Here is a 21,123-nt window from a genome sequence, read left to right as displayed (position 1 = left end):
AATATTTGCTTTGGAGTTGCTCCCCCCCCCCAAAGTATGTGTTTCCATGTTCATCTCCTGTGGCAAATAACAAACGAGGTATGGCGAAATGGTTATTCCTTAAGATTAGGACCTGAGAGACCAGGTTTCAAGTCTATACTCAGCCATAAAGCTTCGTGGGTGACCTTGGGCCAGTCTCTGTTTTGCAACCTAATCTACTTTACAGGGTTGTTGTGAGGTTAAAAAAGAAGGAGGGGGAGCAGAGAGAACCACATATTCTGCCTTGAGCTCATTTGAGAAAAGGCAGAATGTAAATGTAAATAAAAAATAAAAATACCTGATTTTGTTCAGCTTGGTAGCAGGGTGGGGGGTGAACAGTTGCTGTTATAGCTCCATCTGGTATGCAGGCTGAGACCCTCCCTGCCCGCAGACTGTCTCCCCAGAGTGGTGCATGCTCTGGTTGTCTCTCGCTTGGACTGCTGCAATGCGCTCTATGTGGGGCTACCTTTGAAGGTGACCCACAAACTACAACTAATCCAGAATGCAGCAGCTAGACTGGTGACTGGGAGCGGCTGCCAAGACCATATAACACCGGTCTTGAAAGACCTACATTGGCTCCCAGTACATTTCCAAGCACAATTCAAAGTGTTGGTGCTGACCTTTAAAACCCTAAATGGCCTCAAAGGCCCAGTATACCTGAAAGAGCATCTCCAACCCCATCGTTCTGCCCGGACACTGAGGTCCAGCGCCGAGGGCCTTCTGGTGGTTCTCTCCCTGTGAGAAGCGAGGCTACAAGGAACCAGGCAGAGGGCCTTCTCGGTGGTGGCACCCGCCCTGTGGAATGCCCTCCCATCAGATGTCAAAGAGAAAAACAACTACAGTGGTACTTCGGGTTACATACGCTTCAGGTTACAGACTCTTTAGGTTACAGACTCCGCTAACCCAGAAATAGTACTTCGGGTTAAGAACTTTGCTTCAGGATGAGAACAGAAATCATGCTCTGGCGGCGTAGCGGCAGCAGGAGGCCCCATTAGCTAAATGGTGCTTCAGGTTAAGAACAGTTTCAAGTTAAGTACGGACCTCCAAAACAAATTAAGTACTTAACCCGAGGTACCACTGTATCAGACTTTTAGAAGACATCTGAAGGCAGCCCTGTTTAAGGAAGCTTTTAATGTTTAATAGGTTATTGTATTTTTGTGTTCTGTTGGAAGCCTCCCAGAGTGGTTTGGGAAACCAAGCCAGATGGGCGGGGTATAAATTATTATTATTATTATTATTATTATTATTATTATTATTAAGGGGAGACACACGCCAACAATAAGTAATTTCAAAGAATGCAACTTGCAACCACTTTCTCCCTTTGGAAAACTAGTGGTTTGTCTGTACCTAATAACATAGAAGGCCCTCTGCTTGTGACTTTAGGAATGCCAGTGTGAGAAGTGAACTCACAAGCGTAGTAGCCGTGTTCCAAGAGGGAGCCCTGTGAAGGTGGCAGGTGAGATCTGGGATACTGGCTCCCTTCTCACCTCTTCTTTAGCAGGGCCAGGAAGGAAGCCCCGTTCACCTTCCTAAAAATGTTTTCCGGCTTGCTTCCAAGAAGTACAATGGCTAAGAAACCACTGCATGCGCTCTCTGATGCTCTTGACACTCCGTCCTACAGGTGCAACCTGAACGCCTTGTGCATGTTGCTGCTTGCAGACCAGAAAGCTGCTCTTTCAAAACAACTTGTCATTCAGCAGCAACAAAACCCTGGGTATTCCTTTCCAAATTGGAAAAGTTACAAACTTAGATAAGACGTATAGAAATTTGTACTTAATTAGTTGTTACAGAGCTTTGGGGAGGAGGGAATCTTACTAGAGAGTAACACTTGCTTAACACTGAGGACTTAGAGCACGCATAGGCAAACTCAGCCCTCTAGCTGTTTTGGCACTACAATTCCCATCATCCCTAGCTAACAGGACCAGTGGTCAGGGATGGTGGGAGTTGTAGTCCCAAACATCTGGAGGTCCAGAGTTTGCCTATATATAAAGCAGCAATAATTACTAAATAATTTGAACTTGGTTGCTTGCAGATAAGTTTTATTTTGTCCAGTTTGCCCCCGTGCCACATTAATGCACCTGAACATGGCATGGCCCAGGAGTTTGTGGCATGTTTTATAGGCGCTGGAGTATCATATTAAGGTATTTTTAATCATTCTAATGGTGCTTTTTGGTTTTGTTATAATGTTCCTGTGTGGGGTTTTCCTTTGTAAGTTGCTTTGAGATGCCTTTTCCAAGAAAAAGTGGCCAATAAATTTACCGCATTTTTTGCTCTATAGGACACACTTTTCCCCCTCCAAAAATTAAGGGGAAATGTTTGTGCGTCCTATGGAGCGAATGCAGGCTCCTTGGCTTCAGCGAAAGCAACGCGAAGCCTTCAAAGCGCAGAGGGAGCGCTCCCTCCGCACTCCGGAGGCTATGTGTTGCTTTCGCTGAAGCCTGGAGAGCGAGAGGGGTCAGTGCGCATCGACCCCTCTCGCTCTCTAGGCTTCAGGGATAGCCGCCTGAAGCCTTTGGAGCGCAGCAGGACCAACGGAAGGCTTCAGGTGGCTATCTCTGAAGCCTTTGGGCCACAGCGGGAACTCGCGCTGCACTCCGAAGGCTTCGGGTTCCTTTTGCTGAAGCCAGGAGAGCAAGACTCTCCTGGCTTCAGCAGAGAGGGAGAGCTGCGCAGCACCCCTTCAGCCAAGTGGGAGGAGAAATGGAAGGGGCTCCGTTTCTCCTGCCGCTTCGCTGAAGGGGCGCTGAGCAGAGAGGGGGAGACTTTTTTTCCTGTTCTCCCCCTCTAAAACAAGGTGCGTCCTATGGTCAGGTGCGTCCTATAGAGCGAAAAATACGGTGTAAATAAGAGTAACGTCTGGCCATGACTTTAGTCAGGATTTCACTCTTGCTTTCCTCTCCAATGCAGAACAGTTGCGTTATCTTCCTGGCTCAGGACGCAAGAGGTTGCGGTTGTGTATTGGATTTATTGCTTTCACTTTCCTTCTATAATAAAGCCCCTGGGAGTTAGATGTAATTAATCTGCAGTACAATCCTATACATCTCTACTCAGAAGTAAACTCTGAGGACTTCAGTGGGACTCACTGAGATATGTACTACCTGGGACTACGGGACGGCAGCTTTAATGAACTTTTAGAGAGTAAACATCTTTCCTTTAGAAAATGACACACATGTATGGACAAATCTTGAGGAGGAAACAAATTTCAGGGCTCTGACTCATTTCAGTAGAGCAGAGAATTTAAACCACAAGACTGCTTCTTAGACAATAAAATGAGAACCAGCTCCTTGGTTAGTTTTAAAAGTAGCAGACCTCGATGTGTATAATTTGATCCTGCACTTTGACACTTCAAATATTGTGTGGCCCAAATAAATTAAACCTACAGCTGCTCATTTAATGTTTTAAAATTCTGTTATCTTTTCCCTTAGGGATTTTGTTTTGTTTTGTTTTTAATTGGAAGCAGAAAGGATACCTACAGGTAAGAACAGTCGCCTTTCCGATACTTGAAACTAGAATCGGTTGCTGTCGTGACAAAAGAAATTATTGAAAGTTCTGTATCCACGGTCGAGCATCCTGCCTTTCTCCACGTCAGCAAAGTTTAGTCAAGTACATATGAAAAGGGCAGCTTTCAACTTCATCATTATGCAAACTGCTTTCATTTCATTCTAGAAGTGTCGCTATCTGTGCATTGGAGTATGTGTGTAAATCTATATTTCATGCCCACCACCCAGAATCACATCCACATCTTTCCTCTTAAGCCAAAAAACTGAAGTTTACGTTACTCGAGAGTAACATAACCTGAGCGTCTACTGCAGGCATAGGCAAACTCCGGCCCTCCAGTTGTGTTGAGACTACAATTCCCATCATCCCTGACCACTGGTCCTGTTAGCTAGGGATGATGGGAATTGTAGTTCCGAAACATCTGGAGGACCGGAGTTTGCCTGTGCCTGGTCTACTGTATATGTAAAACTAATACAAACTATTATTTTTAAAAATAGAGGCTCCTCTGGGTTCCTTTCAATTCTACACTTCTATGATTCTTCCTATGTGAAGACCCATAGATGATTCTCAGGGCACCAGGAACAAAGTGGCGTAGTGCGATCCCTTCGCTTACACTTGTGCGGCCAAGAAAAAATTAATGTGTGCTATTCCACCTCCATTCTGCTATTTCCTTGATTCCATAATTGAAACGAAAATCACGAAATCGAAAGGCAAGGTTATTATCATCAAGAGACTGTGCTTAGGTCCCATGAGGAAAAATATTTTCACTTCCTTTCACTTCAAATTGATTACCATTTCCCAAAGAGTATGTTGAGGATACACAATTAACGTGTAACCTTTTATCTGCAAAAGGTAAAAGAGCAGAAACCGTGTTTGGGAGTTATTTGCTTAGATAATGGAAAGATGTCGGCTGTGCCCCAGTTCTGAACAGCTGAACATTGTGCTCCATGCGTACGTGTGTGAAAAAGCAATTTCCTGAGCATTGCTTATCAGCTGGCAGGTGTTGATGTTTTGATTTTCACTGTTAAGCCGCAGGAAACTAGGGTGTTCCTACATCCGGAACTTGCCTGGTATTAAATATAGTCTCTGAAAGATATTTCTTTGGTGTTGATATCTGGGCATTTTGAGCTGGCATTTTCCTGCTAAGCTTTGGGAAACAGATTGGATTTGCCAAGCTGATACATATTGCTTTGTTTGAAGGAAGTCTGTTACATAGATACCTCTGGCTTTAAGACTAGGAGTTAGAATTTCATTCCAGCAGACTACAGTGGTACCTCAGGTTACAGACGCTTCAGGTTACAGACGCTTCAGGTTACAGACTCCGCTAACCCAGAAATAGTACCTCGGGTTAAGAACCTTGCTTCAGGATGAGAACAGAAATTGTGAAGCAGTGGCGCAGCGGCAGTAGGAGGCCCCATTAGCTAAAGTGGTGCTTCAGGTTAAGAACAGTTCCAGGTTAAGAACGGACCTCCGAAACGAATTAAGTTCTTAACCCGAGGTACCACTGTATGCAGTTTATTTTTTAATGTGGGGGACAGCCTTAAACACAGAATTTTTTTTTTGCAATACAAGTTTTCATCATAAACAAGACGTGTGAAGCATAGTGGAGGGAAAATGCAGGATGCAACAGAAGATAAGGGGACACATTTCAACCATGATTCATAGACTCATAAAGTTGAAAGGGACCCTGGGGGTCATCTAGTCGAACCCCCTGACATTCAGGAATCCTGCCCACATCTGTCCCTGCGTGGGCTCAAACCACCAACCTTCTGGTTAACGGCCAGATGCACAGAGCCATTGTTCCACCTGACACTTTCGATCAGTTGTCCCACCAGAGGAATTACTTTCTCTTAAACAATATGTGTTTTATAAGGTGGTTCCATGGAGATGTTTGCTTGCTTGTGAAAGGCAATAACCCAAATATAGTTGTTTTAGTGACTTGGTGCTGATTTTTCTTTTTCTTTTTTAAAAAAACAACCCTTCACTTCTAACAAAAAAACCAGTAATGGACGTACTTACTCCATAAAGTTTATTTATTTATGTATGCATGTGTTTATAATCCACACTTTCATAAAAAACTTAAATTCAAGGTGCTATACAACATTTTGAGAGTAAAATCGACAAAGGCATCCATAAAACAATCCCATGCATCTGGGCTGATTCTCCTGTTCATGATATTTCAGTTTCCTCGATGCAGCTTATTAAAATCTAAGGCTGTACAAATTGCTTGGTATGCTATAGCAATGCCGTCAAAGTCTATTGCATTTGTCCTGCGTTGTTTCCCTGAGAGAACTGTGTGAGGAACTAATGGAGGAAGCAATTGACATGGGAAGATTTAAACAAGATTAATCCTACTGTGGAATGACAACTGAATAGGCAAAGGTTTTGCCATGCCTTCAATTAAGATGCGTTGACAGGAAGCAATTAATCAACAGATTTGGGACTACTTCTGGCTTGTAGAGCCCAACCCTTCATTGTATTGTAATTCTGCAATGGACTTTAATTGGAGGGTGGCTTTGGTAGAAAACAACTGAGTGCCCACTTCCAGTTTTCCCAAAAGGCTTCTAGCCACATACCTGAGAAGATTATGAAGTTTTGCTAAGTCTCAGAGGTCAGAATTGCCTTAAGATTCAAGCTGTTGTGAAGTCAGTGGAAGGAGTTTCATGGAAACCAAGTTGCCCTTCTCCCCCCCCCCCCAAAAAAAGTTGCCTGTTACCCCTGAAAACTCCCTCTGAAAGTTAAGGAGACCCTCCTGAGCAATGTGGTATAAGGAGCGAAGGGTCTGCTGGGGAAGAGGAGACCACCAAAACCCCAGCCAGATTTTGAGCAATTTCCTAGCTCCTTAAGTAGTCCTGCCATCCTGCAGGGGTTAGGTAATAATAATACAGTGGTACCTCAAGTTAAGTACTTAATTCGTTCCAGAGGTCCGTTCTTAACCTGAAACTGTTCTTAACCTGAAGCACCACTTTAGCTAATGGGGCCTCCCACTGCTGCTGTGCCGCCGGAGCACGATTTCTGTTCTCATCCTGAAGCAAAGTTCTTAACCCAAGGTACTATTTCTGGGTTAGCGGAGTCTGTAACCTGAAGTGTATGTAACCTGAAGCGTATATAACCTGAGGTACCACTGTAATAATAATAATAACAATAACAACAACAATAATAATAATTAATAACAACAACAACAATAATAATTTATTATTATTATTATTATTATTATTATTATTATTATTATTATTAATACCCCATCCATCTTATTGGTCTTCCCCAGCCACTCTGGGCAGCTTCCAACACAATATTAAAATACTGTAAAATACTGTAATGTATCAAACATTAAAAGCTTCCCTAAAGTTATCTCCTCACTCTTCAGAGACGGGACAGGGAACTCAGAGCAGTGGCATAGCAAGGTCAGGTGGCACCCGGTGTGGAAAATTTCTTGTCACCCCACCACACATTGAAATTATTATTTTTTGCCTGCGAAAATGGTTTGACTTCATTTTTTATTTTTTTTTTGCGGAGCCAAAGTTGTTGAGCATTTTTTGCGCGGCCAGAGCTATTTTAGCGGAGATCGTGTGTCTTGCAAGGAGGAGTCTTAACAGCCGGCCAACATCTGAGAGAGAGCCAGCGGGCGGACCGTTTCGGCAGCGGGAAGCCTGCGCTCACCAAAGCCACAGCGTCTCTCACAGACGTTGAGTGCTGCACAACATTTTGTCACCCCCCTCGGAGGTGACACCTGGGGCGGAACACACCCACCCACCTTGCTACGCCTCTGACTCAGAGGTTATAAAATGACATTGATTCAGTTAACTGACATTATAGTTCTTGAATGCAGCAGAAAAAAAGCAGATTGCTGGCAGTAAGGACCTAAATTAACCAAAGGTGGTTGATTAACTACTAAAATAAAGCAATTTTATAATTTAAAACACTCCTACAAAACACACCTAGCGAATTTCAAATGCTGCCTCTGAGGTCCTTTTTCATGTGCTTCCTCTGTGTGAGGTCCGGAGGGTGGCAACACGAGAACTGGGCCTTTTCTGCAGTGGCTCCCCATTTGTGAAATTTTCCCCCCAGTCAGGTTCTCCTGGCACCTTCATTGTGTATTCTTAGTTGGCAGGTGAAAACTTTCCTCTCTAACAAGGCCTTTGGCAGATTTAGATCTAAAGCCTTTTTAAAATGTGTTGTGGAAGGGGGGGGGTCTTATTGGGTTGCCTGTTTTTGTTTTTATTGTGTGTTTTGTGTTTTTTATAGTGTAATTTTATGTTGTGAACTGCCCTGAGATCTATGGGTGTAGGGCGGTATAGAAATTTAATAAATAATGATAATAATTAGGTGTGGTGACATCTGAAGCTATATCCTCCTTTGGGTGGGAGCTGTTTTCTGTCTTCTAGAAGTGGATTAAAACTCAACTTTCAGCAAGCTCTCTGACCTGTTGCTTCACTTTTGGTCTCCATTTTAGCAACCTAGTTATCCCTATAGAAAAGCCAGACTATAATTCCCTTTAAAGCCGACAAAATGGCTGAAATACTTGGCTCCGGCATCTCTTTCCTTCTTGACCACGTTTTCTGGAGTGCTTTGCATATGAAAGAACCTCTTTGTGAGTTGTATGTATCAACAGCTTTTAATTTTAAGTTTTAAACCTCTTGTGTAAAAAGTACAGCTACTTGCATAACACAGCTAAAATGCCAATAAAGTAAGAAAAACTAATAGGAAAATAAGAAGGCCTATTTTTAAGATGGTGGAAACCTTTCACAGGAAGTGAACATAAATAATTATCACCAGTAATTGTGAGAGGTTGTAAGCAAAGTGACTTTTTAACAAATATAAGCTTGAACTTATCATACATGGCACATACTGGCATATGAAAATGTCTAAACAGCATGACTAGAACTGGGACTAAGAGAGACTTCTCTTTTTAATCATAGAACTGTAGAATTGACAGGGACCTTGAAGGTCATCCAGTCCACCCCCTGCAATGCAGAAATCTCAGCTACACCACCCATGACAGATGGCCATCCAGCCTCTGCTTAAAAACCACCAAGGAAGGAGAGTCCACAGCCTCTTGAGGGAGATGGTTCCACTTGCATGTTATATTCCAATATCTGTATTATTTACAATGGATTCTTGATCTCCAAACCTTTATTGATGACCAGAAAATGATTGCTGAAAGTCTGGGAAGTTAGTCAAATTAACCACATGTTGCTTCTAATGTTTTCCATCAAGTGTGGCTTTAGTGACATCACTTGCTTTGTCCTTGTTAACAACAGTCACCTTCCAAAACCGTTGCTGGGAGTGGTGCAAAACCTAATGTGGTCATAGGGGTGGGATCCAGCTGAGTGGGGCGGAACAGTATGGTAAAAGATAAAGGACCCCTGGACGGTTAAGTCCAGTCAAAGGGGACTATTGGGTTGTGGCGCTCATCTGGCTTTCAGGCCGCGGGAGCCGGTGTTTGTCCACAGACAGCTTTCTGGGTCATGTGGCCAGCAGGACTAAACCACTTTTGGCGCAACGAGACACTGTGATGGAAAGCAGAGTGCATGGAAACGCCGTTTACCTTCCTGCCTGAGCGGTACCTATTTATCTACCTGTACTGGCATGCTTTTGAACTACTAGGTTGGCAGGAGCTGGGACAGAGCAACCGGAGCTCACTTTGTTGCTGGGATTTGAACCGCCAACCTTCTGATTGGCAAGTCCTAGAGGCTTAGTGGTTTAGACCACAGTGCCACCCACGTCCCCTGAAAGGGATGGAGACGGGAGGGATGTGAGGATGGGCTGACAGAGATTTGCAGGATTCTGTGTTTTATAAGCCGCCTCCATCCTATTTAAATACCCCAGCCCCTGGCATGTTTCTTCTCATGCCAGAGAAAGTAGTGGCTGTCCTTAACTTGTTTCTAATAGCAGGGATGTTCCACAGGTCGATCGCGATCTACTGGTAGATCCCTGGGAGGTTTTGGTAGATCGCGGTTGATCACTGGGTCCCTTTCTGTAGCGTTAGTTAAATTGAATCCAGGGGCCCCCTTCACCCCCCTCCATTCTCTCACGATCTGTAGAACGGAAGCTGGAATTTAGTGAGCAAGGCTGTTTGTTTCCCCAGCAATTTGCTTGTGAGTAGCTGTTCCTTTTTCTCCCTAAAACCCCAGGGCTTTTCTCCCTAAAAAAGCTCAACAACTTGACCTGAACCCTCCAAAAATGGGGGTAGATCACTGCCAGTTTTTAATTCTGTAAGTAGATCGCAGTCTCTTGGGAGTTGGCCACCCCTGTCTTATAGGAAACACAACACCCACTAGACAACGTCTGTTGCTTGTCTTTCATATTCCGCTGCTTGGACACCCTGTGCACCAGGGATAACACAGAACAGAAAGGTGGGGATTTGGGCTAGTTGTGATGAACTTGTCCTTCTGGGATAATGCCAGGAAGATCTGACAACTACACCTTATATGTATTTGGGATATAATTAGAATTGTGCCTTCAAAGTTTGTGTTTCTGGAAGACCTATGTTACCAAACTGATGCCCTGCATCCATTTTGGACTGCAACTCCCCTGCTGTCTTGAACTGCTATGGTTTGTTGTCCAAAACATATGAAAGGCACCAGGTTGTTGGAGGCTGCTATAGGAGATGTGATTTGCTTTTCGCTTAATGTTGTTCCAGAAAGAATTCTTAAAACTTTATATAGAATTTTCCATTACACTGTGAACGGTCTATGCATAGCCCAATTAAAAAAGAAAAGAAACCCAATCACACAAAAAACATTTACTCAAACGCAGCACTTTGGTTGCAGTGCATAGCATGCAGAATTGCAAAACCTTCAGCCTGTATTTATCATCTCTTGATGGGTCAGGAAGGTCTTAGAAAGATCCTGGGAGTGGTGTGGGTTAGATCTGGGACGTACGGTTGGCATACCTCAGGAATGCTTGCCACATTGGAGAGAGAACATCTTGGATTTTGCACGACCTCTTCATGTGGTGGGTGAGCTTATCTATAAATAAATAGACTCAAAGCCTGAACCAAGCCCTTGTACGTTCCCTTCTACAATTTCTCTTCTGCAGTTTGGAAGGCAATTACCAGGTCCCGCAACTTGCACAATAGCATCGCAAAATCTCCTGCAGTCTTGTTGTTTTAATACTGTGCTATTTCTACAGTTGCATTCTGCCAGCTGTACAAATTTAGACACATGTGTTTCCTATTTTGACTGTGGAACTGCACTTTGTTAAGCGAGGTGCCTCAGTGATTGTTTTAAGATAAAGCTGGAGCATGTTGGATGAAAAAACAGTGTATAAACTTTTAACAGGCTCTGGTCTTTGCAGAGCTGAAAATCCCAACTTGGGCCAGAGCTGTGTGTATGGGCGTGATAACTTTTGTTGAACCAGTCAGTGGGAAGAATTCAGTGTTGTGCTAAGTTGATCTTTCCATCAGTGCAAGCTTTATCTTCTTGAAATAAATTTATATTAGTTTTCCAGTATTGCCCCAATAACAGCCCAATTATAACAATACCAATTAATTTCCTATTAATACACTTTAGTTAAAGTGGTCCCTGTGTGCCGGATTTGATGCATTCATCATCTTACATTACTGGATTCCATGCTCTTATTCAGGCATAGGCAAACTCAGCTCTCCAGATGTTTTGGGACTACAACTCCCATAATCCCTAGCTAACAGGACCAGTGGTCAGGGAAGATGGGAGTTGTAGTCCCAAAACATCTGGAGGGCTGAGTTTGCCTATGCCTGAATAAGTGCATGGAATCCAGTAATGTAAGATGATGAATGCATCAAATCCGGCACACAGGGACCACTTTAACTAAAGTGTATTAATAGGAAATTAATTGGTATTGTTATTATTGGGGCAATACTGGAAAACTAATAAAAATTTATTTGTGGGTTAGCGGAGTCTGTAACCTGAAGCGTATGCAACCCGAGGTACCACTGTAGTTGCTTTGGAAGACAATCATCAGGCATCCGCACAACATGACCAGTCCAACGAAGTAGATGTTGAAGAATCATTGCAAACACTAAGTGGCAATGTTTTGGCCAGAAATCTTTTACCAGCCTTACTTGGACAGAACCCGAGACATTCTGCATGCAAAGCAGTTGCTCCACCATGGAGCCTTTTCCCCCAAGCCAACAGCAAGAACTTACCCCAAGTGCATTTATGCTCACATCTACATTTCACAGCCATGTCTAAATTATAATTTAAGCCCTACATGTTCCAAGCTAAAGTTAGAGCCCACTTAACTTCTACTGACAAGGAGAATGAGGCGTGTTTAAATAGCGGTGATCTTTTCCCAATGCCATCTGCTGCTTGAAACTTGGTTTCTCATGAGGTAAATGAATTCTGAGCACCTCGTGGAAATAGCTCTCAGTGGTGCCTCCGAATAGGTCAGCTTGCTTTAGCTCTCCTGGGATAACTTTTATCTATACTTAGAAGAGAGTTAGGGCTCCCAATCTCAACATTTGAGAGTGTCATTTTAGTGTGTTAACCTGCTGTCCTTTCTTTCCTAGCATTTTAATTTTTTAAAAACAAAACAAAACACAAGTTTGAGTGTGATGGCAGCAGGTAAGAAATTTCTGATCATGGCTGAATACTGTTAAAATCTGCATCAACTATATGATGTTTTTATAAAAATGCACTCTTTCTATATAGACTTCCATAAGTAAAGATTTAAAATTACAAGCTACTGTTTAGTGCCAAGGAAGAGACTGCTTTAAACTGCACATAGATTAACTGGAGGTATTAAAAATCTGTTCCCCATTTTCTTTCCCTTTATAAAGGAATAGAATTAAGAGGTACAGAATTAGAAAGGGTTGCTTATGTTAGTTTAAGGTACTAGCATGCCTGACTTGCGTAGGGTGTATATGAATAGCCACCATGTGGATTTTTATATATTAAAAAAGCACTCCAAGGGAATGAATTAGTTCTCAGCAAATAAAAATCTGTTCCTCATTTATACCTTAAAAAAATAATAATTCTGCTATACTGAAAATGGTAGTCCTCTGACTTGGTTGGACTTCTAGAGAATGTCTTCATTGTATGGCAATTTATAGGGTCCCCAGATGTCTGTCAGAGCCATGCCTTTTGTCATTGGAATTAGCATTTTGGGTTTTAATACAATTTTGCAAAATGAGTTCGCAAAAACTAGCTCACGTGCCCTTGCCTAGGTGTGCATTTGTCACCTGAAAGAGGAAAGGCGCCAGTTTTACAAAGCTATCTCTATCTGGAATGCCTGGAGGCTGTCTGTAGTCCCCGTAGCTGATTAGGATAGCAGGTATGTAGAGTTAGTTTTAAATACAAAAAAATCAGAGCATCAACAAAATTACTCAGTTGTGGAAATTGAGTTACAGATTGCCAAAAATGAAGTGATAAAATGTTGTGTATGTGCCAAACCTCAGACGTTATGTAAATATTATGTAGGGAACTAGGATAATTTCTTGCCAAATCTAGTCAACAGCCTACCAGATCTGCATCCATGGTACCAAGGGGACTCCACCGCTCTCTCTCTCTCTCTCCCCCCCTCCCCTCCCCCCATCCCGTTCCTCTCCTCCCCCCATCTGTTAATCTAAGGTTATTCCCTTCATTGTTCTTGTTCTGATTACCTCTGGCATCCTGTTGGATTTTCATTAAGGCTTCTTCCATTTAGCATCAACCAAGAACACTTGGTACACATGTTTCACTCACTATGATTAGAGAAAGCATGATTTTGAAATCATGTATCCGATGAATTACTGCTTTGGGGAAATTACACTACAGTGGTACCTCAGGTTACATACGCTTCAGGTTACAGACTCTCCTAACCCAGAAATAGTACCTCGGGTTAAGAACTTTGCTTCAGGATGAGAACAGAAATCGCATGGCAGCAGCGGGAGGCCCCATTAGCTTAAAGTGGTACTTCTGATTAAGAACAGTTTCAGGTTAAAAACGGACCTCCGCAATGAATTCAGTACTTAACCCGAGGTACCACTGTATTCCGAACCTAAAAATGGAAAGCGTAATGCTGGTGGTCAACAAAAGAGGTTTAAAGACTGTCTCAAGGCAGATTTTAAAAAGTGTAGTATAAGCACCAACAACTGGGAAACACTGGCCTGCAAGGGCTCCAGTTGGAGACCAGCCTTCACCAAAGGTGTCATGGGCTTTGAAGACACTCGAACTCAGGACGCAAGGGAGAAACGTGCTAAGAGGAAGGCATGCTTGGCAAATCCACACCATGATCAGCCCCACTCAGAAACCAATGTCCCCACTGTGGAAGAACGTGTGGATCCAGAATTGGCCTCCACAGTCACTTACGGACTCATTGTTAAAACCGTGTTTATGGAAGACAATCTTACTCGGCTACAAGGGATCACCAAAGAAGTTTGTTTTGGGGGAGATCAGAGCTCTTTTGGGGTGAAGCAAGTCTTCTCTGAGGCACATTAAACTGAACTAAGGTGCTCCTGAAGCCTCAGGGACCAGAGAGCTCAGACTGTTTTTAAAGTCATTTCATCTCTCCAAACAGTCTACAAAGGATGGAAAAGGAAGAGGTTGTGTGTATTGTGTGTGATATCTTGAGCTTCCAGCCAGGGAATAAGTTTGCCAGGGCTGTCATTTTCTTTCTACACAAGGTGCTTTTGGGCAAGTGGATAGCTGACGGTTAAGGATGATAAGTTTAAAAACAATAAAAGAACCTATTGCAATGCAAGGTCAATTTTAAGGAATGGAATGTGAACTAGAAGCAACCAGGAAAATAAAGCAGCAACAAGAGGAAACTTTGGGCGCGCCAAGAAGGGAGTGCGAGAAAGCAATGATTGGACAAGGTGTGTTAGGTTTGTCTTAATTTGTGGCTCATTTGGTAAAATTTGGAAAGTCAATGAAAACAATTTGACCAACAGCAACAACAAAAGACAAGGTGCTTTTGGAAAGGAGGTAGATCAGCTGAGCAGAAAACAGCAAGAAAAGTGTCAAATTGTTTATCATTCATAATAACTCCCTAACACACTTCTCTTATTCTTTGAGACAAGACAGGCAGTTCAAAACAATGTAAATCAGTTTCTGAAATACTGAATCTTGTCTTTGGTGGGCATCCAGTATGCTGTATTATTTTACCATTGTTAGCCGCTCTGAGCCCGGATTCGGCTGGGGAGGGCAGGATATAAATAAAATATTATCATCATCATCATCATCCCTAATAGAGACTTCAAGGCTAGTTGTAAAAACTGTACTGGGCGGCGTTTTTTTCCTGAAGCATCCAGTCTACATGATAAGTCAGCAATACAAACTTGCAGAACTTTGTTACGTGCGCTGAGCCTTTTCTGACATTACTTTCTTCAGAGGATTCTACTTAGGTGAGATGGGGCAGTGAATAGGGGTTTCCTAGAGTATTTTGAATTGGCCAATGTGCACGGCAAAATTAGAAATGGGGAAATGTGGGATGCCCTAGAGTGATATAATTTAACATGTTTATTTTACTTGCATATAGTGAACAAAGCTGAAAAATTTGGGATGCCCAAGCTTGCCTAATAGCTATTGGGCACAAGTATCAATTTCTGTGGCTCAATGGGTCAGAGTGTCTGGCTGTTAACTATAAGGCTGGTGGTTTGATTCCAGCCAGGGATGGCTGTGGGCTGGATTCTTACTTTGCAGGGGGTTGGACGATGACCCTCTTGGTCCCTTGCAACTCTACAATTCTTTGATTCTGTGATGCGTTATTACAGTGGTACCTCGGGTTACATACACTTCAGGTTACAGACACTTCACGTTACAGACTCTGCTAACCCAGAAATAGTACCTCGGGTTAAGAACTTTGCTTCAGGATGAGAAATCGCACGGCGGCAGCAATGGGAGGCCCCATTAGCTAAAGTGGTGCTTCAGGTTAAGAACAGTTAAGGTTAAGAACAGACCTCCAGAACGAATTAAGTTCTTAACCCGAGGTACCACTGTACTTATGAACTTAGGAGACTCGGGGGTTTTTGGGGGGGAGTAGAAAATTTTCTGTCCAACATCTCTGGGTAGAAGTGAGGAAGCTGAGCTGATGGACTGAAATTTAACAACTGGCTTTTTACCAACTAAGAGCTGTTGAACTACACAAGTATAAAGCACATATAGATATCTCACAGAGTAAACCGATATATCAAATCTTTGTGAACAACTTCATGAAAGCTATTGCCGTCTTCGAGGGTAGTTGCGCCTGTGAAGTAAAGATGTGAACCATGCAAAAAACAAAAACAAAACCCCAACAAAAATCCATGAAATCTTAGTTTCAATGTTTAGTTTCAATGTTTTTGTATAGAAAGCATGAATTTGTTTTGGTGTAAAACCACACATTTTGAACCCCCTTTCTGCTGAGTAATTAGCTCTGCAACAAAAATATTCCATCTTTATTCCCTGAACTGCGCTAAGAACAATGAGCTTTTGTTAAAAGGTTTTTCTGTCTATCAAATATTGGAAGTAGCAGTGTATCCAGACTAAGAAAGTTTGCTAGTCTTCTGGACTGGGCTTGGCGAGTGTCGCATTGCAATTAAATCTGCCCTTTTGAGCTGAACTTTTGTTAGGAATAGGTGTCTGATTATAGCTTGGAATGTACACAAATATACAGGGTGCTCTCTGAATAGTGTGTTAGCTAATATCAGCACAGAGCTGTAGCCTTAGCTCTTAAATAGTTTTGCCAAATGTAATTTGCTGGAGCTTCCTGTGTGGCTGAAAAGACAGGACACTTTGTCCTGACTCAGAGATTTATCATTGCCGTCTTCAGAGCCATAGTGTTGCCTCTTTCTACAAGTTACTTTTTTAAAATGATGCACACTGACAGTGGTGTAAAGAGTAATAAGCAATTTGCCCGGTACCAAGTGTCACAAGTGTTATGACCTAGGTCAGAGGTCGCATTCAGCCTGCACAATATAACTACCGTATTTTTCGCTCTATAAGACGCACCAGACCACAAGATGCACCTAGTTTTAGGAGGAGGAAAACAAGAAAAAAATATTCTTAATCTCAGAAGCCAGAACAGCAAGAGGGATCGCTGCGCAGTGAAAGCAGCAATCCCTCTTGCTGTTCTGGCTTCTGGGATAGCTGCGCAGCTTGCATTCGCTCCATAAGACGCATACACATTTCCCCTTACTTTTTAGGAGGGAAAAAGTGAGTCTTATAGAGCAAAAAAGGCGGTACATATTATGGACCTGACAGATGCCAAGCCAGATTTAGCAGAACTATACATTTTCCAGTACTCTTAACCTTGAAATGTAGAAAATTCCAGCTTGGCACTTGATAAGAGGGTGGTGGCAGTGGAATCCTACATAATGGTTATCCGTATCATAACTTGAATAGCACACTTTAATGCAGGTCACTTATTACTGAGCTGCAAATTGATATTTGCGGCAGAGGGGAGGGAGTGCAACAGGAATTGCTATTCTACTTTATTCTCATGGTAAACAGATACCAAAATCGCAGTGGTCTTCAGGCTCTTCAGTTGCATTTCATGAGCTAAAATGGGGACGATGCTTTAAGAGCTGGTGTTTGGGTTAAAAAAACAACCTTTCATTTCTAAAATAATGTAAACAATGCTTTTTACCGTTTGTTTCATGATGCCTTTGCTGCTATTCTGCAAGCATTTTCCTGTGCTATAAGTCTGTTCTCATAGCTAATGAAAGTTTGTCGAGATACTTTATTTATTGACACAATAAACAAAGAATGCAAATAAATAAAAAGTTTTGAGTATATGGAGCAGGTGAGACCATAGCAACCGTTGCTTAAAAATTGCAATCCATAATTACAGTGTAACCACTAGTTCATATCATCGCAAGTCTTGTAACATTGTGTATTGTTGAAGCTCTGTAAATGTGAGTCTACCATCTAAACTCTACGAACGAATCCCAGCTCTGTTTAAAATGCCTCACTCCTAAGCTCCCGAACCCAGAAGGGAACACCTGGGCCACAGGGATGTCATCATCAGCTGCATGTAATGCTAACTATATGCTTATGCAGTAAAGTCAAGGGCAGACACCCCCAAACTCAGCCCTCCAGCTGTTTTGGGACTACAACTCCCATCGTCCCTAGCTAACAGGACCAGTGGTCAGGGATGATGGGAATTGTAGTCCTAAAACACCTGGAGGGCCAAGTTTGGGGATGCCTGGCCAAGGGATTTGAACTAGACATAGCCCTACATTGAGTAAACCCACTGAACTCAGTGGATCTACTCTAAATACGATGACGTCTTGAATTAAGCCATAGTGGTACCTTGATGTGGTTTGGGTAAGCTATTCCTGACATGACTGCCCACTTTCCTGCAAGCCATGTCTGAAGGAGTCCCTTTCATCCCCTCCTGTGGGAGGTTCCAGGGACTGGTGTGTCTTGTTTTTATCGTCACTCAGGGTTACATTTTAAACACTGTACTCTGGCCAAGTGCCCAGAAAAACATCTTCATGCAGCGACTGGCAACTTGGGGAGGCTGAAATTGCAGATTAACTAAAAGTTCCCACTGATGAATGAACGGCCCACGTTAGAGCCATTTCAGTTCTCAGGCTTTGGCAACTTTATATAATCTTAACATTTCACTTACCTTAATGCTTACTTTTCAGCTATTGCATGTGGTGTCTGCCTACCCCTGGCTTTTGCTGAGCTTTTCTAAAGCATGTCACATATTACCCTGTCAAAATAAATTTTAAAAATTGTCCAGTAGCACCTTAGAGGCCAACTAAGTTTGTTCTGGGTATAAGCTTTCATGTGCATGCACACTTCTTCAATCACCCATCTCCTTTTGAGAAAAACCCCGCCCCCCTCCCACTATATATAAGGGTCAGTGTACAGTGGTACCTCAGGTTAAGTACTTAATTCGTTCCAGAGGTCCGTACTTAACCTGAAACTGTTCTTAACCTGAAGCACCACTTTAGCTAATGGGGCCTCCTGCTGCTGCCGTGCCGCCGGAGCACGATTTCTGTTCTCATCCTGAAGCAACGTTCTTAACCTGAAGCACTATTTCTGGGTTAGCAGAGTCTATAACCTGAAGCGTATGTAACCTGAGGTACCATCTGAAGAAGTGTATATGCACACGAAAGCTTATACCCAAAACAAACTTGGTTGGTCTCTAAGGTGCTACTGGACAATTTCCTTATACTTTTATTTATTTCGACTGTGTCAGACCAACACGGCTACCTACCTGAATACCCTGGTTATCATCACATCATTTTTTTAATCCTCATATTGCAGATGAAATATTGAGGTAAAGGAAGTCTGTTGGCTTTGCTAAAGGCTATCTAGTGAATCTGAATTTTGCACCAGATAGCTGACACTCACAGAGTAGTGGTTAGATTGACCATGTACCACACATGTCCATAGCGCACCCTGCAGCATGCATGGTGGATACGTGCATTATATTTTTTTGTTTCTGTAGTTTGTGCATTATAAGGTGGGCTTTCCTACGCTTAGAATCAGATATATGCATTTATACTAATTGCACGAGATGCAGTGCAGGTAAGCAGCCTAAGTCAAGGTGAAGGGGCCTCAAGCCTAGTCAATGGTAGCTTCTGAATGTGTGGTTTAGGCACAGGCTTAACTGTGGGTTATACCACAGAGCCTAGGGCTTGCCAATCAGAAGGTCAGCGGTTCGAATCCCTGCGACAGGGTGAGCTCCCGTTGCTCAGTCCCTGCTCCTGCCAACCTGGCAGTTTGAAGACACATCAGAGTGCAAGTAGATAAAAGGTACCGCTCTGGCGGGAAGGTAAACGGCATTTCCGTGTGCTGCTCTGTTTCGCCAGAGTCATGCTGGCCACATGACCCGGAAGCTGTACGCCGGCTCCCTCGGCCAATAAAGCGAGATGAGTGCCGCAACCCCAGAGTCATCCGCGATTGGACCTAACGGTCAGGGGTCCCTTTACCTTTACTAAATGGCAATAGGTGGACAAAGGACCTAGTAAGTCCCCTGATTTTTTATTTTCCCTTTTTCTTTTTCTCAAGACTTTCATCATCTATGTGCGTTGCTGAATAAGCTTTTGCCTGTATGCGGAAAAGAATTTTGTTCCAATTTTTGACAGTCCTGTCAAGCCATGTACCGAGACTCTTGGCACATTGACTATTCAGTGTTTGAATACGGAATAAAGAATGCTTTCTCCCGCCTTGAGAGCAGCATCTAAACTTCTATTAGCAAATAGTACTTCTAACCAGTCGTTACTTGTTTTTGCATTTGCCCTGAAGTATTCAGAGCACAGTAATCTCAGGCAGGTATGAAACAAGCATGTAGGAACACAGGATTGGTAAGGGCAGAAAGCCTAATTTTCTGAGAAACAAACTTTCTTCTAATATGCATGCTCTGTGTGACACCTTCTAAACTTCAATATACACAAATATATATATATTGTGTGTGTGTGTGTGATATTCAGTACGGTGGTACCTTGGGTTACATACGCTTCCGGTTACCTACGCTTCAGGTTACAGAGTCTGCTAACCCAGAAATAGTGCTTCAGGTTAAGCACTTTGCTTCAGGATGAGTTCAGAAATCGTGCTCCGGCAGCACGGCAGCAGCAGGAGGCCCCATTAGCTAAAGTGGTGCTTCAGGTTAAGAACAGTTTCAGGTTAAGTACAGACCTCCGGAACGAATTAAGTACTTAACCTGAGGTACCACTGTATATACATACACAAGGCTGAACTCGGCCTGCAAATTGCAAAGTTATATTTTTTGCAGATCAGTTTTCCTTCTTGGTTTAAATTCCCCTTGATTGGTTTAAATTACAGCCACCTATTGCTGGCTAGATAAATGATGCTGAATGATAAAACAAGCCCCACGTGGTTTAATCATTGATGTGAGAATGATAGCACCATGCAGCTCGCTGCTTCTGAATCTGCACTGCGAACATAGTGCTAGTGTGCAGTTCAGTTGTATTGGTCCTGTGACATGAATACAGTTGTGCCCAGAAGCAGATTTGGATTTTCCAATCCATTTTTCGCACTTTGGAACTATTGTGGCATAACATCATGCTCTCTCACAAACAGTATTGGCAAAGTACATTTCTCATGCTACTGTCTAGGTCCTTGGGGCCTGTCTGTAATTTTCCAGTCTATAATTTAGCTCCCCTTTGCTTTTATATTTCAACTAACACATTTCAGTCAGATTCCGGTCTGGACTCTAATGCCTTTCAAGCAACCTAGAGGCAAATAAAAGTGACGTTTGTTAGTCCAAATTGAAGTTCTTTCCTCCTTTATGTTCATGTAGACTCTTTGTATTTCAGGGCTTCGTTGTTACAATCACTGCCTTATTGATTTCCCCTCTAATCAAAGCCCAAGCCATGCTTGTGTTACTTCATATTTGCTGTAGAGGATTTGTGGTCTGTGGTGTTTACTAACATCTGTGTTCAGTTCGCTCAGATATTTTCATCTTTCTGCATAGCTGTCAAGCGTCCTTTATTTGGCAGGACAGTCCCTTATCCCAGCGCCATGTCCCGCTGCTGTCCCTTATTGATGATGTCCCTTAAATAAGCTACTGAAGGTAATGGGGCCCTTTCTATGTCCAGCTGTCCTTTGTCAACAACAAATTGTTGCTGGTTTTTATGTGCTGAATATATACTATATGGTAATTTATGGACCTAATAGGTATCTAAAGCCATTTGCACGCAGCAAAATATGTATTTTATCAAAGTAATTGTTGATCCCTTATTTTGGC

The 21,123-nt window shown here is 42.7% G+C and overlaps 1 protein-coding gene across 3 annotated transcripts in view; it reads left to right on the top strand.

Annotated features, from left to right (window-relative positions):
- The window catches only part of KANK1 (KN motif and ankyrin repeat domains 1), a 126,247-nt gene that overhangs the window by 48,799 nt on the left and 56,325 nt on the right, over positions 1-21,123 (top strand). Inside the window, exon 1 of one of the 3 annotated variants that reach the window (XM_083592864.1) lies at positions 11,843-12,062. The exons of the other annotated variants lie outside the window; for them this stretch is intronic. The gene's annotated coding sequence lies outside the window, so the exon portion shown is untranslated. Of the gene's footprint in view, positions 1-11,842; positions 12,063-21,123 lie in introns of those variants that run through there. 3 annotated transcript variants of the gene reach the window in all.

This window comes from Podarcis filfolensis (genome assembly GCF_964270895.1).
Source record: "Podarcis filfolensis genome assembly, chromosome: 17".
In the NCBI taxonomy this organism is placed as follows: Eukaryota; Metazoa; Chordata; class Lepidosauria; order Squamata; family Lacertidae; genus Podarcis; species Podarcis filfolensis.
This window is presented reverse-complemented; position numbering and strand designations above follow the sequence as displayed.